Source organism: Bos indicus x Bos taurus, chromosome 6, assembly GCF_003369695.1.
Source record: "Bos indicus x Bos taurus breed Angus x Brahman F1 hybrid chromosome 6, Bos_hybrid_MaternalHap_v2.0, whole genome shotgun sequence".
NCBI lineage: Eukaryota > Metazoa > Chordata > Mammalia > Artiodactyla > Bovidae > Bos > Bos indicus x Bos taurus.
The window spans coordinates 84609978-84625553 of NC_040081.1; the positions used below are offsets into that span (position 1 = coordinate 84609978).

Below are 15576 nucleotides of genomic sequence, written 5' to 3' on the forward strand. Positions count from 1 at the left end.
TTCATCTGAGTGTACCTTCTCTCCTACCTCCTGACGTTCATGTTTCAGTAATGTGCATTGAATGTTATAACTATGCTCCGAGTTTTGTGTCTGAATAAAAACAACTGAGTCTGAGATAACCTGGAAATACATTTTAAAATGTATGTATTCACATTTGGAGCAAACACTGAAACCAAGATCAAAAATGTGACTTAACAACTTGAACAACATTAGGGAAAAATACACAAAAATGATGGACTTACAATGTAATTAGGCATTACACATAATTCAAAAGAAGTAGAGAGTTTAAGTAAAGTGAGAACTTGAGAGTTGAATAACACCTCAAAGATCAGATTATGAAACAATAGGAGGTAATAAAATATATTTTCAGCTATTTTATAACTGGTATGAATGCCAATTACTCTCTTGTGCATAAAATACAATTGAATAGAGAGGGTCATGAGCATAAATTTCTTCCTTATTCCTTTATATTTTGAGAGGAATTGCTAAATGAAAGAAAAGCACGGTTTTATTCCTTCCCTGATAAGCAACAAAAAGTGATGGTTGTATTCCACAGCTTCAGATAGCCCCTGCTTTCTTGGAGTCGACTCTGTACTTCAATTCCCAAATGGGACAATACGAAATATTTTTCACTTTCATTTTCAGTTCAGTTCAGTAGCTCAGTCATGTCTGACTCTTTGCGACCCCATGAATTGCAGCACGCAAGGCCTCCCTGTCCATCACCAACTCCCGGAGTTCACTCAAACTCACGTCCATCGAGTCAGTGATGCCATCCAGCCATCTCATCCTCTGTCGTCCCCTTCTCCTCCTGCCTCCAATCCCTCCCAGCATCAGAGTCTTTTCCAATGAGTCAATTCTTTGCATGACATGGCCAAAGTACTGGAGTTTCAGCTTTAGCATCATTCCTTCCAAAGAAATCCCAGGGCTGATCTCCTTTAGAATGGACTGGTTGGATCTCCTTGCAGTCCAAAGGACTCTCAAGAGTCTTCTCCAACACCACAGTTCAAAAGCATCAATTCTTCTGTGCTCAGCTTTCTTCACAATCCAACTCTCACATCCATACATGACCACTGGAAAAACTATAGCTTTGACTAGATGGACCTTTGTTGGCAAAGTAATGTCTCTGCTTTTGAACATGCTATCTAGGTCAGTCATAACTTTCCTTCCAAGGAGTAAGTATCTTTTAATTTCATGGCTGCAATCACCATCTGCTGTGATTTTGGAGCCCCCCAAAATAAAATCTGATACTGTTTCCACTGTTTCCCCATCTATTCTTTAGTTTAATTTGTGATTATGATCAAGATAGCACAGTACTTTATCAAGTAGGATTTTATTCTAAGCAGAGTTGCAGTTCTCTGTGCCTAACAGGATGAATATCCAGTGGAGGAAAATCTGATGAGACAGGATAAAGGTGATTTTTTTTTTTTTTTCACTATAGTAGCCTAAAATGCTGACTCATTTATTCCACACGTATTGGCTCCAAGAAGTGAGGCATGTCCCAGACAGGAAAGCAGGCATGGCTGGAGCAGAGCATCACTAGTGCCATCAGCAAAGTATCTGGGGGCGTTGACAGACAGAGGGACTTAACATCTCAGCCAGTAGGGTGAGAGGCACGCATATCCTCTAAATTCACCCTGCTCTGCCCTGAATGACCGGCAGGTGGCGCACAAACCCGCATTTTTTCTGTGTGGGTAGCCCCACTCACATATACTTGTAGCTGGTTTTCCTTTCTGTAAGAGTTGAGAAAGTGAAAGTGAAAGTGACAGTGAAGTGGCTCAATCGTGTATGACTCTTTGCGACCCCATGGACAGAGTAGCCTACCAGGCTTCTCTGTCCATGGGATTTTCCAGGCAAGAGTACTGGAGTGGGCTGCCATTTCCTTCTCCAGGGGATCTTCCCAACCTAGGGATTGAACCTGAGTCTCCTGCATTGCAGACAGACACTTTACCGTGAGCCATTTAGTTTGAGAGAACTAAAAGTTGAAGAGGAGCATATCAATACAAAAGAGGTAGTTTGCAAACATTGAGATTAAGTAAAGCTATTTGTCTATTCTTTTTTTTGAAGGTCTTTGGAAAGTGGCATTGTAAATGAAAAATAGAAAATACACAGGATGAGTTTAGACAGAAGGTGAGTGTTAAAAGGCATTAAAACAAATATGATTATGTAAATTTACTTGTCATGAGGGCATCTGAACTCTTAAGTTTCAAATGTAATGTTTTCCAAAAATATAATTAGCTTTAAATTTTTATTGTCTGGTTTTTGACTGATTTGCTGTGTTTTTCCCTTCCCTCACTTCCTTCCTTCCTTTCTTTTTCTCTCCTGTTTTCTATCTTTCTCTGTCTCTCTCTCTCTCTTCTGTCTCTCTCTCTTTTTTTTTAAGATGTTTGAATCATTTATTGAATCTGTGCTTCTTAAATCACTAGAGGTAAAGCTTATTTTAATAAGTCTATTTATGGGGACTTAAGCTGTGAAATTAAAACATGCTTACTCCTTGGAAGAAAAGTTGTGACCAACCTAGATAGCATATTGAAAAGCAAAGACGTTACTTTGCCAACAAAGGTCTGTCTAGTTAAGGCTAGCTATGGTTTTTCCAGTGGTCATGTATGGATGTGAGAGTTGGATTGTGAAGAAAGCTGAGTGCCAAAGAATTGATGCTTTTGAACTGTGGTGTTGGAGAAGACTCTTGAGAGTCCCTTGGACTGCAAGGAGATCCAACCAGTCCATTCTAAAGGAGATCAGCCCTGGGATTTCCTTGGAAGGACTGATGCTAAAGCTGAAACTCCAGTACTTTGGCCACCTCATGGGAAGAGTTGATTCATTGGAAAAGACTCTGATGCTGGGAGGGATTGGGGGCAGGAGGAGAAGGGGACGACAGAGGATGAGATGGCTGGATGGCATCACTGACTCAATGGACGTGAGTCTGAGTGAACTCCGGGAGTTGGTGATGGACAGGGAGTCCTGGCATACTGCGATTCATGGGGTCGCAAAGAGTCGGACACGACTGAGAGGCTGAACTGAACTGAAGAAAAGCTGTTAAAACAATTCTCTTGTTAGTTTTCTTAAATCATACTATTCTAGCCCATTTCAATATTGTATAGATATATTATTTAATGAAGTAGCTTGTTAGTAAGAGGGTAACAGGCAGGAAGGCTAGAGGTCTGTAAATGGAGGAAATAGTCTACAAGTGTCAGACATATTTTATCTCTCTCTTAAGTGGCAGGACTGACTTCCCTGGTGGCCAGACAGTAAAAGTGTCTGCCTACAAAGCGGGAGACCCAGGCTCAATCCCTGGGTCAGGAAGATCCCCTGGAGGAGGAAATGGCAACCCACTCCCGTATTCTTGCCTGGAAATTCCCATGGACAGAGGAGCCTGGGGCTACAGTCCATGGGGTCCCAAAGAGTCAGACAGGACTGAGTGACTTCACTTTCACTTTAAGTGGAAGGAGGAAACATACAAGTGTTAGATTTTTTCTGCTTCTCCATACAAATTTAAAAAGAGGTTTCTTTTGAAAATCTGTGTTGCCATGATGACACCTGGCTTCAGCTGAACTTCACTTTTCTCAAACCTTGAGCTAACCAATGTGTTATTCTTAATCCTTGTTTGGAAATGTTTGTCTTAAGCTATGTTAACGAACCTACGCATTTACCCTAGACTCTTGTCTTCAAGTGGGTTCCCCTAAGACTCAGAACAAACTTGACAAACCAGTATGTTTTCCTCATACATTGTTCTCCTAATCTATGTTAATGGAACTCTGTATTTACTTGGAAACCTGCCTTTCTTCAAGATTCATGCCAATCGTTTTATGACCCCAGATGACTCACCTGGTGCCAATGTTATCACAAAATGCATGTTGTGGGTGAGGGGACTGGTGCCAGTCTCTGAGTTTTGAGACATTGCTTTTCTCTAATTAGCTGACTGCTAGTAGCTATATAACATCTGGCTAAACACCAGCAGGGGGGCACTATTTCTGCCCCCTTCTGATGTCTATGTCAGAAGTTTTCTCTATCTCTTTTATACTTTAATAAAACTTTATTACACAAAAGCTCTGAGCGATTAAGCCTCGTCCCTGACTCCAGATTGAATTCTTCTCTGGAGGCCAAGAATCCCAGCGTCTTTCGTGGTTCAGCAACAACTTTTCATTAGGATGCTAATTTTTTGTTACGTAATTTTTTCTTTTTGAAACTCTGCATGAAGAATTTCAGATTAAATACTAATAGGTAGCAAACTTTTTAATAGAACAGCTAAAATTAAAAATACAGAGTTTTAACAGGCCTAATTAGTACAATTATAGAGTTTTATGTGAAGTCACTCAGTCATGTCCGACTCTTTGTGACCCCATGGTCTGTATCCTCCATCCATGTATCCTCCATCCATGGAATTTTCCAGGCAAGAGTACTGGAGTGGGTTGCCATTTCCTCCTCCAGGGGATCTTCCCAACCAAGGGATCGAATCTGGGTCTCCTGCATTGCAAACAAGTGCTTTTACCGTCTGAGCCACCAGGGAAGTAAAAATATAAAGACAGGGTATTTCGTGAGTGGGAATATATGAAGAGTAGAAATCTAGAATAAACAAAGTTAATCGAATGCAATAAAGAAGAAAATATACACCGTTTGACAATAGTGTTGTAGCCACGCATTCCGGGAAACAAACTCACTCAGAAGGACAATGCAGATAGTGCAGTGCAGTTTATTACACCCACGGGCCCAAGGCAGAGTCTCCTCTTAGCCAAGGGCCCCGACCAGCATTTGTGAAAATCTTTCATACCCCATGTGCACATGTCTGAACCCACCTCCCCAAATTCCTTGAGACTTACATAAACCAAGGAAAATACAATCCCAATAACCCCATCATTCACGTGCTATGTGCTCTTGTGCTCAAACAGTCAAACAATTAGCCAATAATCACTAAGCCCAAGGTTACACTCCAATAGACACAGAAAAATTTATGGCCTGTCTGGAGGGAGGGGTGATTAGTGTGTTTTCTCTTAGGCGATGAGTAACCTAGATATGATCTTCAAGGTTCCCCTGTCTGGAGGGGGTCTTATCCTTCTGTTGTTGTTTTCATAGGCACTAAACACAGAGTTCAGAGTCCATTGGAAGGGTGGCTGAGCGTGATCAGCATGAACAGGCCTAAGGTGAAGTCCAGGCCCTATGAATTCCTTCTTCAATTGCATTAGGATTTTTAATTGTTCTAATTATAGAAAATTCAACTTAGAAAGATTAGGCTTCTATTTCTAAACCAACTACACTTTAAATCTTAATAAAGCTTAGAGATATAAAGAATATTCTTGAGTGTGATTCCTCTCTATGTGTTACCTCTCTTTTCCTGGACCTTGGAGCTGACACCTCTGAGAACTTTTGGAAAGAATCAGTACAAGTCATAAGATTTCAAACAATAAAAAGTTACTAGAATCTTAACATTTTCATCTCTTTTTCATTGAAAATAAGTGATTTCCTAAAAAGATGTATTTTCATAGTAATGTGAAGACTCTGGAGGCAAATGGTAAAATGTGCCCCACATACATTTAAATGTTTTGAGACATTTTTACTTAAAGGTGGTACCAGTTCTGCTCAGTAAAGGATGAGTTACAACTTTCATCTTAAGAGTACTATTAGCTACACATTTTCTCCAGTTTGCAAAGTGGCTACTCACAAGGATTGGAGTTTGAAATAACTTTCTCTAGAATCTGGGCGAGGCCTGAGGCAATGCGATTGGCCTTTTCTTCTGTGAAGTATGTGACCACTGACCCCAGAGGAAACATCACAATACTATATTCGCCTGAACTTTGAACAAATTCTTCCATTTCCTGCAGGGATAAATTTCTCTCTGTTACACAAGTGCAGGATCCTAGTGGGAAGAGGCTCTTCTACACCTCCAGATAGGCAGATTTGAGAGATTTGTGAGAGACACTGTTAGACTGAGTCTGTCTCCTGCCACCTAGAGCCATCTAGTCTGCTTAAGAGGAAATGTGTTTCTGAAAATGATGGCTTAAGTATATAATGAGTGATTACACCTAAAGACATGGAACCAAATCATTACCCAAAATGAATAAGTGATAAGAGCCAGATGTTCTCATGGTGTGTGTGTTAGTCACTCAATTGTGTCTAATTCTTACAAGCTCATGGACTGTAGCCTGTCAAACTCCTCTGTCCATGGAATTCTCCAGGCAAGAATATTGGAGTGGGTTGCCACTCCCTTCTCCAGGGGATCTTCCTGATCCAGGGATCAAACCCAGGTCTTCTGCATTGCAGGCAGATTCTTTACTCTTGGAGCCACCCACCTCTCAAAATTAATTTTATGAACCAACAGACCTGTTCGCAAATTTATAAAGATATTTTTTGTAAGGAAGCCCAAGAAGGGTTTCAAACTAGACTTTTAAAATTTGTAGCATACCAGTTTATAGGCAATATATTTTAAATAACTTGATCTAACTTCCTGTTATTAGTTCAGGATACTTTACTCACCTTTATTGTTTCACTTATTAATAGGGCTAAAAAAGATCTTTTAAGAAATGGAGTATATGTGAATGTCACCCTCTCGAGATGTGTTATTTCTTTGTAAATATTTATAGTCACCCTACAATTAATGATGTTTCTCAATTTAAAGCTAGTAAAATTACCAGGGGAAAGACAGTGCCATAAACAAATGTAGACTGCTATTTTTAGCTTAGCTAATGTTAAGAGAGTATCTGATATCCTAGGAATTGGTGTTTTACCATTTTGACTCATTTCCCTAAACAGTGACTGAAAAAAAAAATTACACACACACAGATATATTAAAAGTTACACACTTATACCATGTTTCATTAGGAGTCTTGATTTAACTCGCAGTTCTTTTCTATTCTGTGACTGGTATAATTTTTTCATCAGAGACATAAGCCATGATTGGTATTCATATTACTCCAGTATCTATATTAATAATTGGGTTTAGAATAGAATAATTTCCCACTCTTATGAAGCATGTCTGTTATTTTTCTGAAATTGCATGTGAAAAGTTGGGGGTGGAAGGATAAATGTAATAGTGTGGCATGGTATTATCTGGTGAGCCATGGAATACGTCATGTCTCTTTCTGTTCCTTTAACTATTTAAGATAATGTATTACTACCTCCAGTAATAAGTCAATAGAGCTTGTTGTCTTCAGCTATAACTTGATTGGTATGAAAACATATTCAGAATCCTGAAGTGAAATTTGTCGACTAAAAAAGATGTACAACTTGAGAGTTGTGAGTTAAGTTTTATTTTGGGCAAAATGAGGACTGCAGCCCAGGAGACAGCATCTCAGATAGCCCTAAGAGACTGCTCCAAAGCGGCAGTGGGGGAAAGTCAATAAAAAGGTTTTGGCGAAGGGGGACTTCAATATCATGAAGTACCCAATTTACAAAAGGTTTTTTGTTAGTCATGAGGTTCTGATGTCACCATGGAGGGATTTAGTGCTTCTCTAGCTATGAGGAGATGTAAGGATTGAGATCATAAAATCTGTTCCTAAAACATCCAACTATCTAAAGACTTGTCCCACCAGATTCCCTGGAGCACAGGGTGCCTCAGTCCATCCTGAACTCCTTCAGGGATTGTTGAAGATCAACAGCTGTAGCAGCATGGGATTCAATCTCAGTAGAGGCAGATGGCAAATGCCTTGTTGTTCAGTCATTGGCAATGCTCTTGGTAAGTGCCAATTTGTAGTTAACAAATTTCATTTAAAACAATTTTTAATGTCTTATTTTATATTGCAGTATAGCAGACCAACAATATTGTTATATTTTCAGGTGGGCAAAAAGGGACTCAGCCACACACATAAATGCATCTGTTCTCCTCCAAATGAAGTGAAAATTTAAACTTCAGTATCAATGTTACCCTTAACAAAAATCAGGAACTCTCCGGGGAATACCTCTTACCCTGCTATCTCCTACAGAGATTATGCTCATTTACCTGTGCTGTGCTGTGCTTAGTTGCTCCCTCATGTGAGCAACTTTGTGACCCCATGGACTGCAGCCCACCAGTCTCCTCTGTCCATGAGGATTCTCCATGCAATAATCCTGGAGTGGGTTACCATGTCATCCTCCAGGGGATTTTCCCAACTCAGGGATTGAACCCAGGTCTCCCACATTGCAGGCAGATTCTTTAGCATCTGCACCACCAGGGAAGCTCAATACTGGAGCCTATCTCTGCTCCAGGGGATATTCCAGACCCAGGAATCGAACTGAAGTTTCCCATATCATGGGCAGATCCTTTACCAGATCACTTACACCCAGGTTAATGAATATCTGTCTCCTCACTGCCTATTAATATAGTACAATATTCTTTCTATGTTTACCTCTTATTTCCTTTTACTTCTAAATGTTTCCTTCCAATATTTCTGGCAGCTCATATTTATTCTTTAATAATATTGAAATATGGATATATGATTTTCTTTTTCACCCTAAAATACCCAATATTATGGTCATAAAGAACCAATTCAACATTTAGGTTTCTCAGTTTTATGGTTTCTAATTTATGTTGAGGACTCCCGATTTATTTCTTATGCTCTCTGATGAGACTGACAGTTTCTAGAAATCTTCACCAGAAAATTATTTTCACTTCTTAAAGTGAATTTGAAATTGAATTCGTTGTCACATCAGAAAACTTTTTTCAACTCTTTCCTGGCTGAGTAAAGTCCATTGCTCTCCAAGAAGCCCTGTCTGATTTCACATCTTCCAGCCACACATAACCTTCTTACTGACCAAAGTCTGTAGTAAGAGTCTGCTCAAGACTCACTAAAGCAACTTATCACTCAGCTGATCATAATAAATACCCCTATTCATAAGTCCATCATGCTTGTTAGGAAGACTACAGCAGGCTCTTTAGTGATTTCCAAAGTTCTTTCAATCCAATATCTGTAAATACATGAAGACACTTATATTTTTTAACATGTCACTTGGAAGACTTCATTCTTCTGCATAAATATCAATGTAAAGGGGAAAAAAAAAAAAAAAGGTAACAACATTCATATGAGACCCCAATGGTTTTGAAAATATATTAGGAGTAGTAAACTGAAGACATTCAGCAGCATATCTCTGTTATTGAAACATAAACTTTAAAGGACAATAAAGATTTTATCATAAAAGACACACAAAAAAATCCCTTTACTGTAATAGACTTACCTTAGGAAATGACTTCCCTGGTGGCTCAGACGGTTAAGCGTCTGTCTACAATGTGGGAGACCCGGCTTCGATCCCTGGGCCGGGAAGTTCCCTGGAGAAGGAAATGGCAATCCACTCCAGTACTATTGCCTGGAAAATACCATGGACAGAGGAGCCTGGTAGGCTACAGTCCATGGGGTCGCAAAGAGTCAGACGTGACTGAGCGATCTTCACCGAGTTCACTGAGGTAATGGTTTGGCAGATTTACAATACAAACCTCCTACAAACTCAAAATTCGGTAAGTATGGGCAAGGAAATTCAAAATCCCAATAGGTCCTGATGAGCCAAATTTCTGCTTTTCCCATGGTCTCACATAGCATAGAGGGTCTTCTTGGAGAAAATAAAGTTTGCTCCAAGGTATTGGCATACATACTTGCTGGGGGAAAATTGCAGCATTGATTTTCTGATGTGTTACAGGGGAAACCAATAAATGTGGTTTCTCTAGATTTCTTATCACATCTAGATGTTAAAAGGAAAGGAAATGCAAAGGAATAAGAAAGAAAGAATTCAGGGAGGGAAGGAACAAAGGAAAAAGGATAGAAGACAAGGATAGGAGGTGGGAAGGAGGCAGAAAGAATGTTTGGGTAGTGAAAGAACAGTAATGTGTAAAATAAAAATAAATTCAGCAAAATCAAATAAAAATGCAATTCTTTGACAAAAATAAGTTCTTTCAGGAAATAAATTCAATCAAAAATTTTAATCACTACTCCAAGTACTGATGGATTTAATACTCATTGTTTCTCCCCAGTTAAATGCAGATGACAGAGTAGTTCTAGCTTATTAACACCAAGTCAACTCTCAGTGGTTTTCTAATTTCCATTCGGCCTCTATTTCTACTTTTCAGCTTGTTTCAGCTTTCACTGCTGCTTGTTCACTTTCACTGTTGAAGAATCTCACAAATATCAGTTTACCTTATCTTGCTGAGTCAAATATCATGACTTCACTAATTTTCCATTGTTTTCTCAGTAGGAAATCACTGAGTAACTTATACCTAATGCAATCATCTCTGGAACGTAGAGTACACATGCATGCATTACTAATATCACACACTTATTTGAGTGTTATCTCTCAGTGATGTTTTTTGAAAGAGAAAAATTCCAAGTATTAATTTTAGAAAATTACGGAGAAAAAAACATGTATTTGCAAGTATCCAGTCAATCACTTATATACACAGAAAACCTGTTTTACATCTAAGTAAAGAAAATTGAATGCTCCTTTCTTGAGGGTTCTATTCAAAGTTGGTGATCAAATATTCCCTAGGATGGATAACCTGTTTTTAGAATTATTACTACTTTGTAATGTTTAGGAGCTACCCCACACCCCTAAGCCCGAGGCCAGGGGCGGTGGGTGGGAGGAACTACCCCACGCCCCTACGCCCAAGGCCAAGGGCGGCAGGCGGGAGGAGCAACCCCACGTCCAAGGAGCCGTGGCTGTGGGGGCGCAGGAGGGCCTACAGGAGCTATCCCACGTTGAAGGTCAGGAAGGGAGGCAGTGACAAGATACCTCTCATTCAAGATAAGGAGCATTGGCTGCGCTTTGCTGAAGCAGCCATGAAGAGATACTCCACGCCCAAGGTAAGAGAAACCCGAGTAAGACGGTAGGTGTTGCAAGAGGGCATCAGAGGGCAGACACACTGAAACCATACTCAAACTAGTCAGTCTAATTACACTAGGACCACAGCCTTGTCTAACTCAATGAAACTAAGGCATGCCTGTGGGGCAACCCAAGATGGGTGGGTCATGGTGGAGAGGTCTGACAGAATATGGTCCACTGGAGAAGGGAATGGCAAACCACTTCAGTATTCTTGCCTTGAGAACCCCATGGATAGTATGAAAAGGCAAAATGATAGGATACTGAAAGAAAAACTCCACAGGTCAGTAGGTGCCTAATATGCTACTGGAGATCAATGGAGAAATAACTCCAGAAAGAATGAAGGGATAGAGCCAAAGCAAAAACAATACCCAGCTGTGGATGTGACTGGTAATAGAAGCAAGGTCCAATGCTCTAAAGAGCAATATTGCATAGGAACCTGGAATGTCAGGTACATGAATCAAGGCAAATTGGAAGTGGTCAAACAGGAGATGGCAAGAGTGAATGTTGACATTCTAGTAATCAGCGAACTGAAATGGACTGGAATCGGTGAATTTAACTCAGATGACCATTATACCTACCACTGCGGGCAGGAATCCCTCAGAAGAAATGGAGTGGCCATCATGGTCAACAAAAGAGTCCAAAATGCAGTACTTGGATGTAATCTCAAAAATGACAGAATGATCTCTGTTCATTTCCAAGGCAAACCATTCAATATCACAGTAATCCAAGTCTATGTCCCAACCAGTAACACTGAAGAAGCTGAAGTTGAACGGTTCTATGAAGACCTACAAGACCTTTAGAACTAACACCCCAAAAAGATGTCCTTTTCATTACAGGGGACTGGAATGCAAAAGTAGGAAGTCAAGAAACACCTGGAATAACAGGCAAATTTGGCCTTGGAATACGGAATGAAGCAGGGCAAAGACTAATAGAGGTTTGCCAAGAAAATGCACTGGTCATAACAAACACCCTCTTCCAACAACACAAGAGAAGACTCTATATATGGACATCACCAGATGGTCAACACCGAAATTAGATTGATTATATTCTTTGCAGCCAAAGATGGGGAAGCTCTATTCAGTCAGCAAAAACAAGACCAGGAGCTGACTGTGGCTCAGACCATGAACTCCTTATTGCCAAATTCAGACTTAAACTGAAGAAAGTAGGGAAACCACGAGACCATTCAGGTATGACCGAAATCAAATCCCTTATGATTATACAGTGGAAGTGAGAAATAGATTTAAGGGCCTAGATCTGATAGATAGAGTGCCCGATGAACTATGGAATGAGGTTCGTGACATTGTACAGGAGACAGGCATCAAGACTATCCCCATGGAAAAGAAATGCAGAAAAGCAAAATGGCTGTCTGGGGAGGCCTTACAAATAGCTGTGAAAAGAAGAGAAGCGAAAAGCAAAGGAGAAAAGGAAAGATATAAACATCTGAATGCAGAGTTCCAAAGAATAGCAAGAAAAGATAAGAAAGCCTTCTTCAGCGATCAATGCAAAGAAATAGAGGAAAATAACAGAATGGGAAAGACTAAGGATCTCTTCAAGAAAATCAGAGATACCAAAGGAACATTTCATGCAAAGATGGGCTCGATAAAGGACAGAAATGGTATGGACCTAACAGAAGCAGAAGATATTAAGAAGAGATGGCAAGAATACACAGAAGAACTGTACAAAAAAGATCTTCATGACCCAGATAATCATGATGGTGTGATCACTGACCTAGAGCCAGACATCCTGGAATATGAAGTCAAGTGGACCTTAGAAAGCATCACTACGAACAAAGCTAGTGGAGTGATGGAATTCCAGTTGAGCTCTTTCAAATCCTGAAAGATGATGCTGTGAAAGTGCTGCACTCAATATGCCAGCAAATTTGGAAAACTCAGCAGTGGCCACAGGACTGGAAAAGGTCAGTTTTCATTCCAATCCCAAAGAAAGGCAATGCCAAAGAATGCTCAAACTACCGCACAATTGTACTCATCTCACACGCTAGTAAAGTAATGCTCAAAATTCTCCAAGCCAGGCTTCAGCAATATGTGAACCATGAACTTCCTGATGTTCAAGCTGGTTTTAGAAAAGGCAGAGGAACCAGAGATCAAATTGCCAACATCCGCTGGATCATGGAAAAAGCAAGAGAGTTCCAGAAAAACATCTATTTCTACTTTATTGACTATGCCAAAGCCTTTGACTGTGTAGATCACAATAAACTGTGGAAAATTCTGAAAGAGATGGGAATACCAGACCACCTGATCTGCCTCTTGAGAAATTTGTATGCAGGTCAGGAAGCAACAGTTAGAACTGGACATGGAACAACCGACTGGTTCCAAATAGGAAAAGGAGTTCGTCAAGGCTGTATATTGTCACCCTGTTTATTTAACTTATATGCAGTGTACATCATGAGAAACGCTGGACTGGAAGAAGCACAAGCTGGAATCAAGATTGCCAGGAAAAATATCAATAACCTCAGATATGCAGATGACATCACCCTTATGACAGAAAGTAAAGAGGAACTCAAAAGCCTCTTGATGAAAGTGAAAGTGGAGAGTGAAAAAGTTGGCTTAAAACTCAACATTCAGAAGAGGAAGATCATGGCATCCGGTCCCATCACTTCATGGGAAATAGATGGGGAAACAGTGAAAACAGTGTCAGACTTTATTTTTCTGGGCTCCAAAATCACTGCAGATGGTGACTGCAGCCATGAAATTAAAAGACACTTACTCCTTGGAAGGAAAGTTATGACCAACATAGATAGCATATTGAAAAGCAGAGACATTACTTTGACGACAAAGGTTCATCTAGTCAAGTCTATGGTTTTTCCTGTGGTCATGTATGGATGTGAGAGTTGGACTGTGTAGAAGGCTGAGTGCTGAAGAATTGATGCTTTTGAACTGTGGTGTTGGAGAAGACTCTTGAGAGTCCCTTGGACTGCAAGGAGATCCAACCAGTCCATTCTGAAGGAGATCAGCCCTGGGACTTCTTTGGAAGGAATGATACTAAAGCTGAAACTCCAATACTTTGGCCACCTCATGCGAAGAGTTGACTCATTGGAAAAGACTCTGATACTGGGAGGGACTGGGGCCAAGAGGAGAAGGGGACAACAGAGGATGAGATGGCTGAATGGCATCACTGACTCAATGGACGTGAGTCTGAGTGAACTCCGGGAGTTGGTGATGGACAGGGAGGCCTGGCATGCTGCGAGTCATGGGGTCGCAAAGAGTCGGACATGACTGAGCGACTGATTGGATCTGACCTGTAGTGTTTGGATATATGTCTGAAGTAACATAGGCAATGAGTCAATTGATAGTAAAGAGGCAATTTCCAAGGATATTGACTTGAAAATGTTGGAGATTAAATGAGATCACTGCCTCAGTTTTCTTACCAATATGTTTATGTTCTTGTCATGTCTTGTTCCATGTGTGTGACATCCTGCCTTGATTACTAAGTCCTTAAGTAAAGTTACTGATGAAAACTGCAGGCCACATTTTAAGAAAGACCAACTTTAAAGTGTTCACTAGAATTCTCTATTTGAAGTAGTTATGCACAGTGTGAAATGCAAAGTCAATCAAATGTGAAAAGAACAAAATTGTGCAAAAGTGTGCAAAATTTGTTATATGATTTCCTAAGACATTCTAAATGTCATACTGAGGACTGGTAAAACAAAAATATGGAATTAAAATTTACTGCCAATCTTTTTCCTATAATTATATTACACAAAATGAGTTATGAATACAGTGGAGAATTATATAAATAACTGATTGATGGGCACTAAGGCCTTCCCAGGTGGTGCTAGTGGTAAAGAACCCACCTACCAATGCAAGAGATGTAAGAGACATGGGTTCACCCCCTAGGTTGGGAAGATTCTCCTGGAGGAGGACATGGCTACCCACTCCAGTATTCTTGCCTGGAAAAATCCCATGGACAGAGGAGACTGGGAGGCTACAGTCTATGGAGTTACAAAAGAATCAGACAGCATTTAGTAACGAAACAAAAACAATTCTCATAGAATGTGTTAGAAATTATTCCCTCAACTTCTATCCTTTAAAAATGACTGTATAGAATTAGTATAATTTCATTCTTGAATTCATTTTTGTTACAATGTATTTATCTGTTTTTTGGTTTTGCATGTCTCTGCTTATACAGGTGATCTATTCTTACATACTGTCTACTTTATCCATTAGAGCCCTTAGCATATTACTCAGAGTTGTTTTAAATCCTTGCTTTGATAATTACAACATTCTTGGCATTTCTGGTTCTGATGATTGCTCTGTCTACTCAAAATGTGTTTTTGCCTTTTGATGTGCCTTGTAATTTTTTTCTTGATACCCAGACATGTTGTATTGGGTAGAATTGTAAATGGATTTTTTTTAATGTGGTGGTAAATTGGGCAGAGAAGCATTCTAAAGTCCTAGGATTAGCCTTACTGCTGCTGCTAAGTCACTTCAGTCCTGTCTGACTCTGTGCAACCCCATAGACGGCAGCCCACCAGGCTACCCCAACCCTGGGATTCTCCAGGCAAGAACACTGGAGTAGGTTACCATTTCCTTCTCCAATGCATGAAAGTGAAAAGTGAAAGTGAAGTCGCTCAGTCAGGTTGGACTCCCAGCTACCCCATGGACTGCAGCCTACCAGGCTCCCTCATCCATGGGATTTTCCAGGCAAGAGTACTGGAGTGGGGTGTCATTGCCTTCTCCAGGATTAGCCTTAGTATTAGTCTAAGTCTCTGGACTCTTCACAACTATTTCTCTCTCTCTCTCTCTCTTTTTTTTTCCATTTTATATGGAGCAGGATGGTCGGGAGTTA

General features: G+C 40.2%; 1 pseudogene; it reads right to left on the bottom strand.

The window, feature by feature from the left end:
* Positions 1-9771, bottom strand: part of LOC113894642 — a 39784-nt pseudogene extending 30013 nt beyond the window's left edge.
* Between the last annotated feature and the right edge of the window lie 5805 nt (positions 9772-15576).